We start from the raw sequence: 19265 nt of genomic DNA on the forward strand, positions 1-19265 counted from the left end.
AAGTGTTTAAAAAACTATGGAGGCCATTTCAAAGAACACAGGGGCCAACTTACAGGAGTCCCCAGTGGTCAAACCTAGGAAAATTTGCATGAAAATAAATAATATTTGAGATACATGAGAAATCTGAAAATAAAATAAATATCCATAAATACATACTGATTAATCTCTACCAGTGAATATATTTTTGAAATGGGGAAGAAGGACAGCTCTTCCTTATAAATTTCAATGAGTAAGTGTATAAAACATCATGGAAATACAATCATTAGGTAAACCCCATACTAATAATTGCTATAAGCAAGAGTCTTCAATGGATACTGAAATTAAATGATATAGAACATATTTTCAGAGTCTCAAAGTATCTCCTGACAATAAAAGAACATTTTTGCAGTGAAAAAAAACTGGCATACACCACCTTAATCAATTGATCATATTTAACATTAGTAGAAATTATACAAATGGATATCATTTATTCTAGATAAGATCCACTGGAAAAGGAACATTATTATTGTTGTTTTTATAAAAAATGCACTAATATAGGGAATAGTGTGGATAAATCTCAATATCATTATGATGGGTGGAAGAAGACAGACACATACTGTGTGATTCCATTCATATTAATTTCAAAAATAGGCAAAACCAATCTATGATCACAGAAATCAGAACACTTTCTTATGAGAATGTCCTTGACTGAAAAGAGGTAGTAGCGAAACTACTTAAGTAGTTATAAAAATATCTCCTTAGGCAGTAGTTACATTTAAGAAAACTCATTAAATTAAACAATTAATATTTAAGCATGTATGTAAATTTTACCTATATAAAGATATAAATTAAAATTATTTAAAATAATAAAAAAGTTCCTCATATACTAATATAAAATAACCTGCTAGAAATATTTAAGTATTTATATTTCACATAAGTATGCAACAGAAAGTTACAGAAAAGTATAAAATTGTGCGTGCGTGTGTGTGTGTCTATCTATCCTGGAGTATGGAGGATGTGTGTGTGGGGGGATGTATGTAGGGAGAAACAAAAAAACAATAACACTGTCTCCAGGAAGGAGAAACTGTGTGGCCATAAAAGATAGAACTGAGAAGGTAGATTGCATTTCACTTTTAGGATCTATGCATCTTTTATAAATTTGGATTTTATAATATATATCATTATTTGAAAATAAAATTTAAAATTGTTTCTACTAGGGAAAAAGAGATACTTTGGATTTCCAGGCTCATTTAAACATACTTTTTAAAAAACATGAAGTAACTATAACAAATGTTGATAACAATGGAACATAGGTTCCTAGTCTCCAGTATGTGCAAGTTCACTGTTCTTTCCTCTTATTAATTTGAATGCTTATAATGTGTTCAAAATGAAAAGTTATAAAATAAACAGAGAAAAATCTTTGGTTACCAAGAACACGAGAACAAATGAAAATAAATATAGAATATAAATTACAAATTTTTAAGGTGTTTTTGGTACTGGGGATAGAACCCAGGGGGCACTCTATCACTGAGTTACAATCCTACCCCTTTTTATTTTAAGACAGGCTATCACTAAGTTGCCAGGCTGATCTTGAATTTATGATCCTCCTACCTGAGCGTCTTAAGTATCTGAGATTACAGGCATACATCACTGTTTCTGGCTCTATTTAAGAATTTATTAGGAAAAGCAGAAAAGAATGCAGGGAATATATAAATAATTAGAACATTTAAAAGCCTGATAAATTGTGCTGAAAAACTGATTGAGGGGAAAAGGAAATGAAGGACTAATGATGTCAAAAAATCTACTGATTAAATTTACAAAGTTTAAAAAGTCATAGCAGAAATAACCCAAACTCCATTCTAATATGCTAGAAAACCTACATGGATTGTAATCTTCTGGGGAAAAAAGATTAAATGTAATACGCAAAATGTCAGACAAGTAATAACCATAGAAAAAAGTAAAAAAAAAAAAATTCTAGATAGCATCGCTTTTTCAAACCAACAAAAACAAAAGAGTGGTTGATTTCATTGATGTATTTGTTTAACCATTGATAGTAATGCTAGAGCTATTTAACCCATTCTAGAGCACAGAATAGAAAGAAATGCTCAAAATTGCTTTAACATAATCAACCAGAAAATTGGATATAAAAGCATGAGAAAAACAGCACATAAAATAACAGATTAAATTTCCTGTAGTAATATGCTTTCAAAACTCCCAAATCAAAATACCCACAATTCAGCAGTGAATTAAAATAATCAAATTTTTTTAAAAACCAAATATGGTCTGTTTGTTCACGGAAAAATAAGAAATTTCAATAATAGGAAATGAGTTTTTACACCAATAAATGTTTTTAAAAAGAATATAACTGTACAAAAAGCAATGAATATATCTATTACATGGTTTTCGTTAAAATGTCTTAGAAAAATATGAAAAGTGGAAAATTTTTCTAATGCAATAAACAAAATATTTCAAACTTAAAATTAGCATCTTACATTGATGACTAAGACCATCTATATAAAAATAACTTACCTATTGGGAATAAGACCTGATACCACCCCTGAGTCCTGCCCAGCAAGATAAAAGCATAAGCTAATAAATAAATTCAGTTTGTTCACATAGGCAAATAGGTTTTCTATCACTGATAACATTTTATCTAGGCAAGCAGTTCATTTAGACAATAACTTGATTATCAGGACTAACATTAAGAACCTCATAATACTCTCCCATCAATCTTAAAGAATTACATGATGAATTTTGCCCATCCCTAATCACTTTCCTGCTTTAAATCACATCAGCCCAGACCCAGAGCCCTTATTTCCTGCTTTTAAAACACTATTAAACCCTATCAAGGTGGTGTTTTCCCTTGCTGCAATAAGTTTAATAAGCTCAGCTTTGCTTGATCATAGCTTTTTCAGGTAGTCTTTTGGGGAAATAAACCAGCAACAATGTGCTGTTCAAACCCAAGAAGCATTCCATTAAAACCCATTTAAGTCAAGGGTGGGTAATTCTTTACACAATCGTTTGAGTGCCCTGCAAATATCAGTCTGTGCACTTTATCAACATAATTAAAATCAGGGTCAATAAGGGAGAAAATAAAAATTGTCAATATTTGCAAAGAATTTGATAAATATTTTGAAAAAATCTGAAAAGAAATGAGAAACAGTAAGATGACTACTAATCCCCCCAAAACAAAACTTTCAGATAAAGAAAAATAAACAAGCAAATAAATTAGAATAAAAACCCCATCATAAAAGTAAAAATATTAACAGTCATTAAAATTATTGAATAATAAAGACATACCTTATTCTTGGATATGAAGACTTAATATTATTAAAAACCAATTCTTCCCTAAATTAATTTATTATAGTTTATGAAATTGCAGTCTAAACTGCAATTTCTCCCAACAAGAAGACACATGAGACAGGAGGCAAAAGAAGAAACACACAGATCCACAGAACAAAGATGGAGCCCGTCACAGATGGGAATACAGCATATGCGCAGGATGGCATTACAGATAAATGGGCAATTATTGGCAAATAATCGCAAGTAATGGCAAATAACTTGGCAACCTTAAGATCTCAAAACAAAAAAAAAATTCTCATGATTTAAGAATTTGAATTAAAAAAACACAAAATAATTAGAAGTTAACATAGGTGAAGGGTTTTATGGACTAAGTATAAGTATCTTTCCAAAAATGACATGAAACTCAGAAACCATAAAAGCAAACATGGTTATACTTGGACATATAACAATCATACACATTCTTGTAACAAAATAAAGTTAAAAAGTGTGTAAAAAAATCTGTAATGCTTGACAATCCAAAGCTTATTTCCTCAATAGTAAATGTGCTCTTTGAAATCTGGAAGAGACTAAAACCTCCCCAAATCCTCAAAATTGGACATAAAAGAAGAAATTAAAAAATACAGATGACTAATAAACATGAAAAAATGACAAAACTAAAAAAACAAAAGAAATACAATTTAAGACAATAGTTTGGGCGATAACATTGGCAAAGATTTTAAATATTTATAAAATCCATTATCTGTACGGTTGTGGGAAAGTTGGCAATCTCATTCATTGCCATGAAGGATAAAATTGTTAACCACATTTTAAAGGAAAATTTTGCAATAATTTTCAGAATTTGAAGTGTGTATATTCTTAATCCCAGTGATTCAACTGCTTAGTAATTTTATTATGATATAATAAACAAAAGCAAGATTGTTGATATATAGGGAGGTTCATTGCACAGAAATTTGGTGCTAACATAAATATCTATGAATGAGAAATGCTTAAAACATTTAATTATATTTCATCTACAAAACAGTCATGCAGTCATTCAACAAATGGCACAGATATGTATGTATTACTGAAGTAGAAAAAGCCCATTGAAAAGACTATTAAATGAAAGAGGCAATTTGCAGGAGAATATATTACAATATGTCCCACTTCTAGACCCCCTCCCCAAAATAGTTTTTGTGTTTGTGCACATCTATCCTCTAAAAGAATGCACATACCTCCCTTAATAGAAGAAAGCTATAAGGGTGGCATTAATGAGAGGAGGGCACTTAATTTATATATTAATTATTTAAATGTCGAGTTTTTAAAAAAATATCATGCAGAGTTTCTTTTGACTGTATCCTATTTTCAAAAATTTATCACATGGCAAAGGAAAATTATAAGTGTATCTTTATGGGAGCACTGAGCAATTCCATCATTTTGAGCTTCTTGTGTAATATTATTTCCTCTAGTGAGGCTCCTGGGTTTGAGTCAAGTGGCAGCAAGGGAAACAGTCACCATGCCCAAATTAAAGTCTCATCGATGATATCCCAACATGAGCATTTCTCAGTTAAGCATTTCTTATCTGCAGGAGGTATCCACTGCCACACAGGAAAGAGAAGTGACTGTGCATAAGGAAGACTATATCATTGTTTTGGTGAAGCTGGTGGTAGAAGTAATGGCACCAACTCTAACAAATATACCTTGTCTTTGGGGTCATCACCTACAAAGACACAGAGAGAAAAAATGACAGAGGTTAGAAACACATGCCCTAAAGAGGCAGGGGGTCATGAAATTCTTACTATTCCCATACATGTGATGGAACAAATCTATGTAGAGTACAAAGAGAAAGCCACATTTCCACAGCTGGATCCACACTATAGCTACAAAAATCACTTTATAACTTCCTAACATAAAGAATGCCAAGTACTATTGTATTGCATTTTCTCCTTTTGATGGGCTAAAAAGTTAAGGACATTCTTCAGCAACTTCAAATTTTGTATCTGTCTCTTCCCTGCTGTTCTTGGCTCCTTAAAGCTCATTCATTTGATCAATTATTTCAGACAAAACTATTTGTCAACTTTCTAGTCGGAGTCACTGAGAATATACTATATCTCATGAATACAATTTTCTAGCAATACAATGGATCCAGCCATAAAGAAGTACTGTCAACTGGATGACAGAAGAAAAGTTATAAGGAAATCCTTCATGTTGGAAGGAAATATACTGAAATGTAGAAAAGCTATACACAAAAGCTCTGACATTTAACCCACTGTGCTATGTGGCCACTGGAATCCATTAAAATGTACTCAAATCATCAGACTGCAAGAAATTAACATATCATTTTCTACCCAGACACGGCTTCTAGAAAGCAAGGACTATTCTAACTAACAACCTTACCTTCAGAGTGTGTCTCTTGCAAAATATTCAGGTGAAGAGCTCTTTGTTGGAGGAGCCTTCTTTTGGAAATTTAATGGTGCCATTCACTCCCAGAAGAATTCCCAAAAAAGTTCTCTTCTGAGGTGATAAATAAATAAATAAATAAATAAATAAATAAATAAATAAGCAAACAAATAAACAAACAAAAAACTCTATTTCCAGTGAAGCAGGTAATGCAGTGAGAGTCTGGGAAATTTGCTGTTTATTTCTTTTTAATATTGATTTCATTTGGAAACTGCTCCTTATTTACACAGCTCTGAAACCATAACCAGATGTTCCATGTCTCTATATGTTTTAGTATCAACACATTGTATCTTTTAGATTTTTAAAACTGAATGAATCATCTGAGTCCCACTGAAAATAATGTCTTTTGCTTTCTTAAAAATCATCTTTCACTGCTTTGTTGGAAAGATTATTCCCCAAATCACTCAAAACAGGGTACAAATATATCTATTCTCACCAAAAGTTACTGAGAACTTATTCTATAAAAGGCAATACACAAGGTGGTTTTGTCACAAAAAATAAACTGAAAGTTATCTGACCACAGGAAATCAAAAGTACATTGAATGAATCTATCATGCCAATAAAGAGCTAAAATGTAATAGTCTGATAAAGGTAATTCAGCTGAGGGTAGGATTATTGAGGAGAGACCTCCAGTTCAAGAAAACCTGTTATGATCACATAGCTATAACTCCTCTGTACTGTAACCATACTCATCTGGTTTTTGGATGAGTTCTAATCCCTTTTGGCTGCAACCAAATGCAATCAAGCCTAAGAAGAAGATATATTAATTCAAACCCATTCTAGGCTGCTTTCCTATAAACATGAAATTCCCTACCCATATAGTTATTATACCTGTGAGGGTGTCCAAGAGTCCATAGGTAGGAATGGAGACTTTGGAAGTAAGTTGTCAGCTCATACTCTGAAAATGACATTTGAGAATTAAGAAGACAGGCATGAACAACTGCCCTTCCATTTTGGGGTTTATTGTCACCTAACAGAGAAAAGAAAAAAAAAAGAGGAAAAATAACATCTTAATACAAAAATATGCATGCATACAGATGTGTCTATATATACACAGGGCACACAGAATCTAACAATAAAACAGTTATGAAGTGTGAGTATGCTATGCTATGCACAGACTGGGAAAGGTGGATATTACTAAGTCCTCTGTGTGTCACATGCACAAATATGAACCACTCTCTCTTTTCCCATAAGGTCCAAAGGACAGAGAACAGTTCAGTAATAATTATGTTTTTGAAATAAAATATTCATGTTCTATTAAGACTGTTATAAATTTTTTAAAATACTACTATAAAAATTAACAATCCCAAGCATGGTGGTGCCTGTAATCCCAGCGACTTAGGAGGTTGAGGCAGGAGGATCACAAGTTCAAGGCCAGCCTTAGCAACTTAGTGAGACCATCAGCAACTTAGTGAGACCCAGTCTCAAAATAAAACATAAAAAGGGCTGGGTTCATGGCTTAGTGGTTAAGTGTCCATGGGTTCAATCCTTAGTACCAATTAATAAATAAGTTAGTTTTTAAAAAAGCAACAAAACCATAATCTCTTCATTTCCATTCTATAAAGTCTAAGGACAAGTTCTAACAATTTCACTGGCAAACTAAATCTATTGTAACTTACCAATTTTCACAAGGCCATCTTTATAGAAAAATGCACATGCCAATAATATCTGAATATCTAGAAAGGTTGTATTCAACTAAATTATGCTAAACATTTTTTAAAAAGTAGTCTAAAATTTGCCCCCAAGTAACAATCTAGTGAAAGGGTGCATTCAAGTGCAATAAGCAAGTGTCCTAATCATTTTTCATTTAAAAGACATCCATAAACAATGTTTATCTATAATTTTGAAAAAGTATATAAAATCAACTTTTAAAAAATTTGTTCTAATTAGGTATAAATGACAGTAGAATGCATTTTGACACATCATACATGAATGGAGTATAATTTTTCACTTCTGGTTGTACATGATGTAGAATCACACCAGTCATGTAGTCATATATGTACATAGGATTGTAATGTCAGATTCATTCTACTATCCTTCCTACCCCCATACACCTCCCCTCCCTTCACTCCCCTCTACCTAATCCAAAGTAACTCTATTCTTCCTTAGTCCCACGCTTTTTATTGTGAATTAGCATCCATTTATCAGAGAAAACATTCAGCTTTTGTTTTTTTGGAATTGGCTTCTTTCACTTAGCATGATATTCTCCAGCTTTATCCATTTACCAGCAAATGCCATAATTTCATTCTTCTTTAAGGTGGAGTAATATTCCATTGTGCATATATACCACATTTTCTTTATCCATTCATCTGTTGAATGACACCTAGGTTGATTCCAGTTTAACTATTGTAAGTTGAGTTGCTGTAAACATTGATGTGGCAGTGTCACTGTAATATGCTGATTTTAAGTCCTTTGGGTATAAACCAAGGATTGGGATAGCTCGGTCAAATGGTGGTTCCATTCCAAGTTTTCTGAGGAATCTCATACTGCTTTACATAACAGTATCACCAGTTTGCAGTCCCACAAGTATTGAACCTTTCCCCCCACATCCTCGCAACATTTATTATTGCTTGTAATATTGATAATTGCCATTCTGACTGGAGTGAGATGAAATCTTAGAGTATTTTTGATTTGTACTTCTCTAGTTGCTAGAAATGTTGAAGATTTTTTCGTATGTTTGTTGATGGACTGTATTTCTTCTTCTACGAAGTGTCTGTTCAGTTCCTTAGACCATTTGTTAATTGGGTTATTTTTTTTTTGGTGTTAAATTTTTTGAGCTCTTTATATATCTTGAAGATTAATGTTCTATCTGAAGTGCATGTGGTAAAGATTTTCTCCCATACTGTAGGCTCTCTCTTCAAATTATTGATTGTTTCCTTTGCTGAGAAGAAGGTTTTTAGTTTGAATCCATCTCCATTTATTGATTCTTTATTTTATTTCTTGTGCTCTAGGAGTTCTGTTAAGGAAGTCAGATCCTATGCTGATATGGTGAATATTTGGGCCTACTTTTCCTTCTGTTAGGTGCAGGGTCTCCTCTGTTCTAGACCCCCAGTCTTTGATCCACTTTGAGTTGAGTTTCTTGATCTTTGAATAACCTCAGTGTAACTAGAAACCCAGATCTGACAAAATGAGGAATGCATTTGATTACTTATATTCAGAGTTCCCTCAAAGATGAACAGAGCAAAGCTTAAATGTGATTACTGATATCAAATTTGTTGATTACCCAATGAGCAAATGAAAAATGGTATGATCTCAAAATATTTGTTAGTGCTCTCTGAAGCCATCTGCAGAGCACTATGTCACAAATTTTATCAAAGGTACTTAAGGCCTTCTTCTATTGTCCTGTTAACCATTCAAATATCTTGAAATACTAGGTTTATGTAAAATTGTAATGCTGTAACTTTTATATACAAAGTTAAGCCCCAAACATACAATGATAGTTAAAATTTGCATTTGTCTTCTTAATATAGACATAATGATTCAAGATTATAATCTGATTTACTTCATATTCTAGCTTTGTGGCAAGTCTAAACAAATTCAGAAACATTTATCAATATGGCAACTTACTCTTCTATTTTCAAGCATACTTTCCCCAGAATAATCTTAGCTAAGATTTTAACAAAGGGTATTTTATATATTTTGTATTTATCTCATCTACATATTTTATCATATCCTGATACACTATCATAGCTCTAAATAATTTGCATCCAATGGAACTTTCTGTGACAATAAAAATATTTTATCACCTCATGCTGTCCAATATAGTAGGCTAGAGCCACATGTGGCTACTGAGCATATGAAATAAGGTACTATGACTTTAGAACTTAATATTTTTTAAAATTTATTTATTTATTCTATTTGTTATACATGACAGCAGAATGCATTTCAATATGTAATACATTTATATAGAGCACAATTTTCATATCTCTGGTTGTACATAAAGGAGAGAGTCACACCATTCGTGTCTTCATACATGTACTTAGGGTGATGATGTTCATCTCATTCCACCATCTTTCTTATCCCCATGCCCTCTCCCTCCCCCTCCCTCCCCTTTGCCCTATCTAAAGTTTCTCCATTTCTTGCATGCCACTCCCCCACACACATCCCCATTATGGATTAGCATCCACACATTAGAGAAAACATCCAGCCTTTGATTTTTTAGGATTAGCTAACTTCACTTAATATGATATTCTCCAAGTCCATCCATTTACCTGCAAATGCCATGATTTTATTCTCTTTTAATGCTGAGTAATATTCCATTGTGTATATATACCACAGTTTCTTTATCCATTCATCCATTGAAGGGAGAACTTATTGTTTAATGTATAATGTCTGATGTCTATTATATTGAACAACAATATAAACTATAGCTGTTACAAAATAAAACTCCTAAGAACATTTAAGATAATCTTACAAAGGACAGTTAAAAATATTTTTAAAAGATTGGTGAATCTTTCAAGAAGTACAGAAATATCCCCCAAAGGATAAATGTTATTCCTATTTTCTCAAAAAGAATATAAAATAAGATTAATAAAGGAAAGAACTTGATTTTAATTGTCCAAAGTCAGAAATTTGAAATTAAGTATGACTCTCAGGTGACTATTGTGTGCAATTTTGTTTGTTTTTGTCATTGAGGAAGTTCAATGAACTGTAGAAATGTTAAGTATTCCTTCTTCCTTATTAGCTTAGTTTCCCTAGACTATACAAGCACAGAACATTATTCTATAAGTAATGGTAAGAAATAGCTTGCAACTTTACATGTTTTCTCTGTGAAAATGAGAAACAAGATGGTATTTGGGGTGGGGGTGGTGAATCCAGCCCTAAATTATGTAACCTTGTTGCTACTGCAGCCTAGACCAAAAAGGATTATAAAGTAGATGTAGATCACAGAACTATAGTGGATATTTGCCCAATGCCCTTTGGGTCCAAGTGTTTATATTCCCACTTAAGGAACACATGGTACTCAAATTGTGTCCAGGTGTTGCAAAGGTTTGCATTTTACACCAATATATGGATTTGGCACTTGTATGGATAATGTTAAAAAAACATTATAGAAGTAAAGACTATTGATACACCCTCCTGCTTGTTCAAATTTGTAAGCTCAATATCAATCATTCTTTGACTGAATTATAAATCTCAACAGTTCTTGCTGAACAATGGTAAATAAAAACTTATGGGCCAGAGTAGCAGTATATCACTATGCATACTTAATTCTCTGGTCTCAAACATAGTAAATGTTGCCCTAAAAATTCCTGCTAACAAATATGTGGATGTAAGTCTGGAACAGTTGAGTTTTCTGAATTTTGGAAAATGTTTTTTCAAAATAAATATTTTTATTTAGTTTTAAGAAAACTACACAGACACTTTCCTTCAACTAGGATTTAAGTTAAGATAATGTATCACTGTCTCTGCAAAGCCTGCTACTTCTGTGGGAATCCTGGAAAAATATCAACTGATATGCTTTATACCCAATTCTTCCACAATTAGGTGGTGGAAACAATATTCCTCTATATATGGAAAACAGTACTTCTCAACTGTTTCTTTTCATCATAATCTCCATGGATATCCTTAGACATTTTTCCTTAATTTTCATTACCCATTCCTGTCCAAATCTTAGTAATACAATTATGCCATGTATCTATCTGATTATGTACTATAGTTGTTTGGAGAACAAGTCAGTGAAATAATGAAAAATTTTTCCCCCTAAGAATCAGTGTCATCCATGAGGATATTAATTATGTTGCCAATACCTAGTGTAGAGTAAGTTGAGAAAAATAACTAAATGTGTAAGGAGTGTATACAGGGTATTCCAGCCTATAACAAACTGTGTTTGGAGACAGTTGGAGGCAGTTTCAATTTAGGATCTTTAAGATGAAAGCATCCCCTTCAATGATTAGAAGAGACAGAAGATAGAAATAAAGACTATATTACTTACAAGTCCTTGGGGAGTATATCACATGCTCTGGAGGTCACATGCAGAAGTCAAGCAGCACATGGAGAGAAGAAAGGAGGGAAAGGGAGAGGGAAAGGAGAAGAAAAGGGAGTGAAGGGTGAGAGAGAGGGAGAGTTAGTTGAGTTCATAGTGTTATCCATACAGGCTTCCTTGGGAGTTTTAATTGGTGGGTTTAAAGCAAGAAAACACAAATTCCATGGAGTCACACTGTGATAGAGAGGTGGTCACTGCAGCATATGTGCACAATCCATATGGGGTGGGGTGAGAGTTAACAGGGCCAGTCAAGTAGGTTGTACCTAGATGTCCCATAGGGAGGTGGTCAACCAAGAGGCAATTACAAAAGGCAGTTATCTGGATTGACTACATTGAGGAAATGGGAGGAGGTACAGAACTGGAAACTGTGTCCTAGATGAATAAATCCTGCTTCTGATATGAGAAAGTTAAATATACTCAAAATGGATGCTGGGGCAAAAATTAAAGTTGTAAGAATTGGCTACATCCTTCTAATACTCACACCCTACAAAATACACTGTTGAAGTCCCAGGTGCATTCTCTGTCATACATCTCATTTTGGCCCAATATCATCTCTGTTCCTAAAAGAGAAGGAGACATTCAAACACTCTTGACTGACTAGTGCTTTTATGGTATAAGCTAAGCATAGAAATATAAAAAATCTAGAATTTGAAGGAATGGAAGCCAGGGAGAACTTAAAATATTATTAATGTTGATTAATTATAAGATGATTTCCAATGTAGATTAAATTATTGGCTAGTTAAAAAACACAAATTAGCTAGAAACATAAATAGATTTAGAGTAAGTGATACTATGTTGTTGAAGAATCTTCTGAAAAACTTACAGGCCCTGATGCCAACGGGAATGAAATGTCAATGTTGGGTTTCTCAGTTTCAAGCATTTTCTTTCTTAGCTCTTCCCTTGAGAGAGCACAATGGAATAAACAATAACATACCTAATTGAATCTACAGGGTCAGTAGTAATATCCCCTCTTTCAAAACTAATTTTAGTGATTTGAATCAGTCTATATAAATTTTATCAATTTCACTCATGTTTAATTTCATGGATTTTTTTGTATATTTTTTCTTTCTTCATATCAACAATTTTTGCTCAGATCTATATTATTTACTTCCTCCTGTGCACTTTGGGTTGTATTTTCTTATTTAGCATTTTTCTTATTTCCCAAGGTAGAAGCTTATTTATCTTTCTCTTTTCTGATATAATCACTGTATGCTTCCATCTGAGCATTTCTTTAATTATATCACACTCAGCACAAAATGTTTTATACTTTCTTTTAACATATTTTATTTTACTCATGGGTTCTATATGGTGTGTTTATTTCCAAATATTTGGCAATTTTCAACTTGATTTTTATTTCTAATTTCTCTGTGGTCATAGAACATACTCTACATTATTTCAGTCCTTTTAAAAGTTATTGAGTATAGTTTTATGGCTTAGCATCTAATCTATCTTGGAGAATGTTCAGGTATGCTTGAAAATAAATTGTATTCTGCTATTGTTGGATAGAGTGTTTCAATATATCTATATCCAGTATGTATCTTATATCTATAGATGTCTCTCCCTTTCTCTCCTGCTCACCCTCTCTCTGTGTCTCTCTCTCTTACACACACACACACACACACACACAAACACACAATCATCAGTGACCCAGATTCCATTGCTGCCCAGTACAGTGTCCTGTGGGGTATTACATAATACCTACAAAAATCATATAATATCAATATTTCATGGATAAAATATCACTAACATGAGAATTCCCACTGGCCCCCAAAGACAGGATGGCAGAAATCATTTCCCACAAATTTCTTTATTTCACATCTCATGGTGAAAGAATGGATTTTAATGTAAGGCCCAATACTTTGTCCTTGTTGACCTGTAGGAATAAAAACAATGAAAGAGGAGAGGTATAGAAGCATACATGTTCATTGGTCTATGAGGCACAGTAGGGTTCAGTTATATATTGCATATTAAATTAGCTAATGTAGTACTCTTCTAGAATGGGTACTATGGTCATTGTATTAGCTTCCAACCTCTATCAGGGAACATTGTGCCCAATACTTTCTGCCAGACAAATGTGCAGTCAGACTAAATGAATATACTTACACTACAAAAAATGGTGAACTGGTGAACAGCATATCAATTTAATTCAACCATAGAATCATTTAACCTTCAAAGGTGATTCAATGGATTGGGAAGAAGGTAGTCATGAAAAGCTATGGCAGGGAAAAGAAAGAACAACTGTCTAAATATGGATTGTAGCATTTAACATGTTTGAGTACAGAAACCTAGAAATTTGCAGAGGCTGCCCAAGGTTATGTATGTTGCACCCCATTCAGTTTAGAGTGGTCAGAGCAATGCAGGGAAGACACACCCAGGTAAAGTATATACATGTGATTAGAATGGTTGTGTAGCATGCATAGAGTGAATAATGCAGACACTGGGCCCTCTCACTGTGAGATACTCCCCATCCTCCTTTCAGAGTAAAGCTCACCAGGCCCACAGCTGCAGACTCAGTGGGACTTAGGCAATTATATCTCTCAGCAGTGTCAAGCTTCTCTCTGCCACACCAGTAAGGAAGAGCATCTCCATCACTCTCCATGCCTAGTTTCCAGAGAAGGAATCATCAGGAAGATTGAGAATGTGCCAAAATTCTAGAAAAGAACAAAATGAAATCTCAGAGTACTATTCAGATGATAAAGGCCTTCAATGTCTGAATTAAAAGATTGTAAACAGCACCAATTAAATTCCAGAATTTTTTTATATATATATGACAGAAGAATGCATTATAATTCTTATTATACATATAGAGTACAATTTTTCATATCTCTGATTGTATTCAAAATATATTCACACCAATTCGTGTCTTCATACATGTACTGTGGATAATAATGTCTATTACATTCCACCAACATTTCTAACCCCATGCCCCCTCCTTTCCCCTCCCACCCCTTTGCCCTATCTAGAGTTTGTCTATTCCTCCCATGATCCTCCTCCCTACCCTACTATGAATAAGCCTCCTTATATCAGAGAAAATATTTGGCATTTGGGTATTTGGGATTGGCTAACTTCACTCAGCATCATCTTCTCTAACTCCATACATTTACCTGCAAGTGCCATGATTTTATTCTCTTATTGCTGAGTAATATTCCATTGTGTATATATGCCACATAACTCAAATTGGCACTATTTGCTGATGATATGATTCTATACCTAGAAGACCCTAAAAGTTCCATCAGAAAACTTCTAGAGCTAGTAAATGCATTCAGCAAACTAGCAGGATATAAAATCAATACCCATAAATCAAATGCATTTCTGTTTATCAGTGACAAATCCTTAGAAAAGGAAACAAACTACCCCATTTACGATAGCCTCAAAAAAACAAACAAACTTGGGAATCAATAAAAGAGGTGAAAGATCTATATAATGAAAATTACAGAACCCTAAAGAAAGAAATCAAAGAAGACCTTAGAGGATGGAAAGATCTGTTAATTCAGACATTGGAAAGGACTTTATCATCTACTGTTTAAAATCTGTTAATTCAGACATTGGAAGGCCTTTATTATCCACCTTACTCTTGGATAAGCAGAATTAATATTATCAAAATGACCATACTACCAAAAGCACTATACAGATTTAATGAAATTCTGATCAAAATTCCAGTGGCATTCCTCATAGAAATAGAAAAAGCAGTCATGAAATTTATTTGGAAAAATAAGAGACCCAGAATAGCTAACACAATTCTTAGCAGGAAGAGTGAAGCAGGTGGCATCACTATACCAGATCTTAAACTATACTACCAAATTCTTAATAATAAAACTAGTTAGGAAAGAACTATAAAAAATTAAATGTTAACTCAAGAGTGTGCCATTCTGTTCCTTCTCAAACAAGCTGGTAGAAATGACGAAATTAGCTCTTCATTAGTGTGACAGTAAGAGATTCATGCAATTCCAATTTTGAACCTACAAAACACAGGGGAAATAGAAAAGTGGAAAAAGAAAATCTTCCAAATTGAATGTTGATTTTTAAGGAATTGATTTCACATGTCTGTCTGTCTGTCTGTCTATCTATCTATCTATCAAACTGTATGACAAAAAAAACAAGTCACTGTATTCCATGGAACAGGAAAGTGTGGAAAATCTTTTTTCTAAAACCTGCTCAAAGATTCACCAAAGTCCACCTTAGCATCCCTCATTAAAACTAGGGTCTTCCTCAAAGAGAACAGGAAATCCACTGAAGGGTGTGAATATTAGCTAATAAAATTGGTATAAAACTTTAAGAAGTAGAATATAATAATTTTACAATTAAAACTATTTAAAGCAGTATCCACTGGAATCACTCAAGTATTTAGAAAACTGCTCTTTAAGGATGACAGAAAAAAATCATCTGAACTTGTACAGCTGGAATAGCAAGAAAATTTAAACTCATTCTGAGACATTCCCATGATTAGAAATCACTCATTTTCCAGATACTCCTACCTAAAAACAATAGAGAAGACAAAAATATCTTTTGAACTGATCATTCAATAGACTTCAACAGACTGCTCCTAATGGAAAATTGTAAATGTATAAATGGTTAAAGGCAAGGCACTACCATAATAACTCAGTGGAGTCTCACTAGTCATGTGCTAATTTCCCAGAGTTGGATTACTAAAAGGAGATAGATGTTAACTGTCAAGTACTCACAAAATTTGCTGTGTAATCCACAATAGATATTTATAAAGAACTTTACAATCTATTTAACAGATGCTCTCACATTAGCTTTCAAATATCCTAAACCCCGTGGTTCCTACTGCCTGAATACCTGAAATCCCTCCCATATGTCTGCCTAACAGGATCCCCATGCTGGACCTCAGCTCACAGAAGTGGTTTGGTCACTCATTTTGTTCAGATTCTAACAAGATTCATTTTTGTAAGTCATCATTGGTCCAGGCACATTGAATAAGCGACCCTGAGTTAGCAAAATTATTCTTAATACTTTGCTTCACATCAGCTCTCAAGAAGATTAAATAAACTCTTTAATATAAAATTCAGTTTTTGGTAGCATGCCAATCTGTGGCAACAATAAAGTTTGGAAATGTGAAAAGCATAAAGCACACATTTTTTATTTGTCAAACATACTTAACACAGGAGGATTATTTATAGGCCTTCATATAAAATAATTTTATATACCTCTACTAGGTTGTTTCTAATATCATTCAAAAGGGAGTCATAAGGAGCTGAAAGCCTGAGATGGTTCAGCAGTTAATTTATAACTCAAACTGTCTGAATTATCAGACACTTTACAAAACAAATTACCTATTGAATTACATAAATATGCAAAAAAGTATATTTATTAAAAATTAGATATTACCTTTGGAATGTAAAGTTTTGTTCTGTCCCCAAAATGGAACAGATAAGAATGACAAATTAGCTCTTCTTTGGGATGATGATGATAATTCCATGCAATTCCAAAAACACTTCCAGTCTACAAAACACAAAGGAAATGAAGGAAGTCTTAAAATCTTTCCAATGGATTGATTCCTAAGCACAGTTTAAAATAAATTAGCTACAGATATTAATTTGAACGTCTACACAACTAGACCAGTAAAATTATATTCATTCCTTAGAACAGGATAGAATAGAAAAACAACTTTTCAAAGATGTAAAAGTTGACCCAAAGACTTTTGTGAGCCTTTACTCTTGATAACTAAATTGAGAATCACTATTTAAACACACACAGACTCACTGAAGGAATATGAGTATGAGCTGTTGGTATTCTAAATAATTCCAAATTTAGAAATTTAATAATATAATTTAAAAAATGTTTGATCAAACATATAATTTAAATCATATGGAATATTTAGAAGATTGCTTGCTGAATGGTGGGAAAATAAAAAGAAATGAAACAATGTTCTAACCCTTGGAAAAATGTTAAAAAAATTAACTAAAATACATCAAATAAACTCTTGAATATAACTTATTCTTCAATTTCCACATATTTATTTTAGTTAAGAAACATAATGAGCAAAGACTAATAATTTCTTCCTAATTTTCTATACATAAACCTGTGCATAACTGAACCTTACTAAGATGACTGTGGTATCTAAGAAAATGATGTGCATAATAGCTAAAAAATGGAAATAAGCTAGGTGCCCATCAACTGATGAATAGATAAAGAAAATGTGGCACATGGGGGTGGATCCAAGATGGTGGAGTAGAGGAGATACCATTTCTGGCTGCTCTGTGCATGAATCTGAGAAAGCTATCAGGTGGCTTCTCCACGGGGTCTCACCTTGTCAGAATACAACACCTCAGAGTGTGACAGGACCACATACAGCAGATTTTTGCAGAATCCACCAAAGCTGCGAACACTGAGCAGAACTCAGAGCCTCTGTATTCCTTTAAGACTCTAGTCTCTGGTCCCAAAGCCCACAATTTGAGCACATGTGCGACTCTTAAGCTGCAGAACAGAAACATCAAATCAGCACCTCTGCAGAGTGGCAGAACTCCGGACTATGCTCTGCTCCCATGCAGGTCACCTGGCAACATTCTAGCCACAGCAGGAGGACTTTCCAGCTCCCCCCACCTCACCAGACACCCTGATGTGGAAAACAGATGAACTCTATCTTGAAAAACCTTTCTTGCTATCTTTTGGTGGGTGTGGCTACCAGCATGGTTCTGCCACTGAACAGGTTCCTGGTTTCCAACTTCCCCTCCCCACAACTGTGATAACTTGGCACAATAACTATCAGCACAAAATTAGCTCTCAGTTGAATAGAGCTCAGTGCAACCAGGGTGGTGCTTACCTGGTACAATCCAATGGGGACAGCAAGAGGTCCCATAGCAGAGATCTGATAAGCAAGAGAGTGGAGGGGTAAAAACTGGGAGCAACGCAGATAGAGCAGATAGATCAAGATTAGGGAAGCTCCAGGCAAGAGACTGAGAGCTCTAATCTTCTCTCACTGGTTACCAACACCAAACTGAGGGAAGAGACTCAAGCTTGGAATAGACAACTCCACCTACTGGAAGAGAAGAGAAGAGAAGAAAAGAAAAGAGAAGAGAAGAGAACTAAATTCTTAGAGTATTTTGTGGTTCTTTGTTTGTTTTCTTCTCTTCCATTTTATATTCTTCCTTTTTCCTCTAGCCTTCTTCCTCAGGTCCTCACAACCCCAAAATATGTGAAACCAAGAACATTGCATGAAATAGAACTTTAAGAACTGAGTCATCAAAATAATATAATACAGAGTAATTGCATAAGTCCCCCCTTTTTTCTTTCTCTCTCTCTTTTTTCTCTTTCTTTTTATTCTAATCCCTCCCTCTCTTCCTCTTTCAACCTCCTAATTTTTACTAATTTTACTTCCAAATACTTTCTAAATACATATATGTGTTTGTTTTTATGCATTCCACTGTCCTCCCACATACTTGTATACCCTAAATTACCTCCTGTCTATTCCACAGCTACTAACCCTCTTCACTAGAGTTCTCCTCCAAATTTCCTAAGTGATATTAAGCCCATACCTTCACATCTTTCTCCCTTAACATAACATCATACACCCGACCCCAGTTCTCTGTCCACAACCACA

General features: G+C 33.8%; 2 long non-coding RNA genes and 1 pseudogene across 3 annotated transcripts in view; all 3 read right to left on the reverse strand.

Annotated features, from left to right (window-relative positions):
- Positions 1–4150: 4150 nt before the first annotated feature.
- Positions 4151–14593, reverse strand: LOC114085054 (uncharacterized). 2 transcript variants are annotated; one of them, XR_011706443.1, is made up of 5 exons: positions 14196–14593; positions 13808–13917; positions 6550–6688; positions 5656–5772; positions 4151–4978 (listed from the first exon to the last, which is right to left on the reverse strand). It is a non-coding gene; the product is annotated as an uncharacterized lncRNA (long non-coding RNA). The 2 variants fall into 2 exon arrangements; XR_003581386.2 differs by lacking the exon at positions 13808–13917.
- A 1954-nt stretch (positions 14594–16547) lies between these two features.
- Positions 16548–16630, reverse strand: LOC114085160 (small nucleolar RNA SNORD116; annotated as a pseudogene).
- Positions 16631–16658: 28 nt separating this feature from the next.
- The window catches only part of LOC139704571 (uncharacterized), a 58434-nt gene continuing 55827 nt past the window's right edge, over positions 16659–19265 (reverse strand). Inside the window, exons 7-9 of the long non-coding RNA XR_011706444.1 lie at positions 17975–18142; positions 17054–17167; positions 16659–16753 (exon numbers count right to left, since the gene is read on the reverse strand). This is a non-coding gene — a long non-coding RNA (uncharacterized lncRNA). The remainder of the gene's footprint in view (positions 16754–17053; positions 17168–17974; positions 18143–19265) is intronic.

The sequence above is a fragment of the Marmota flaviventris genome, chromosome 2 (assembly GCF_047511675.1).
Source record: "Marmota flaviventris isolate mMarFla1 chromosome 2, mMarFla1.hap1, whole genome shotgun sequence".
NCBI classification, from domain to species: domain Eukaryota; kingdom Metazoa; phylum Chordata; class Mammalia; order Rodentia; family Sciuridae; genus Marmota; species Marmota flaviventris.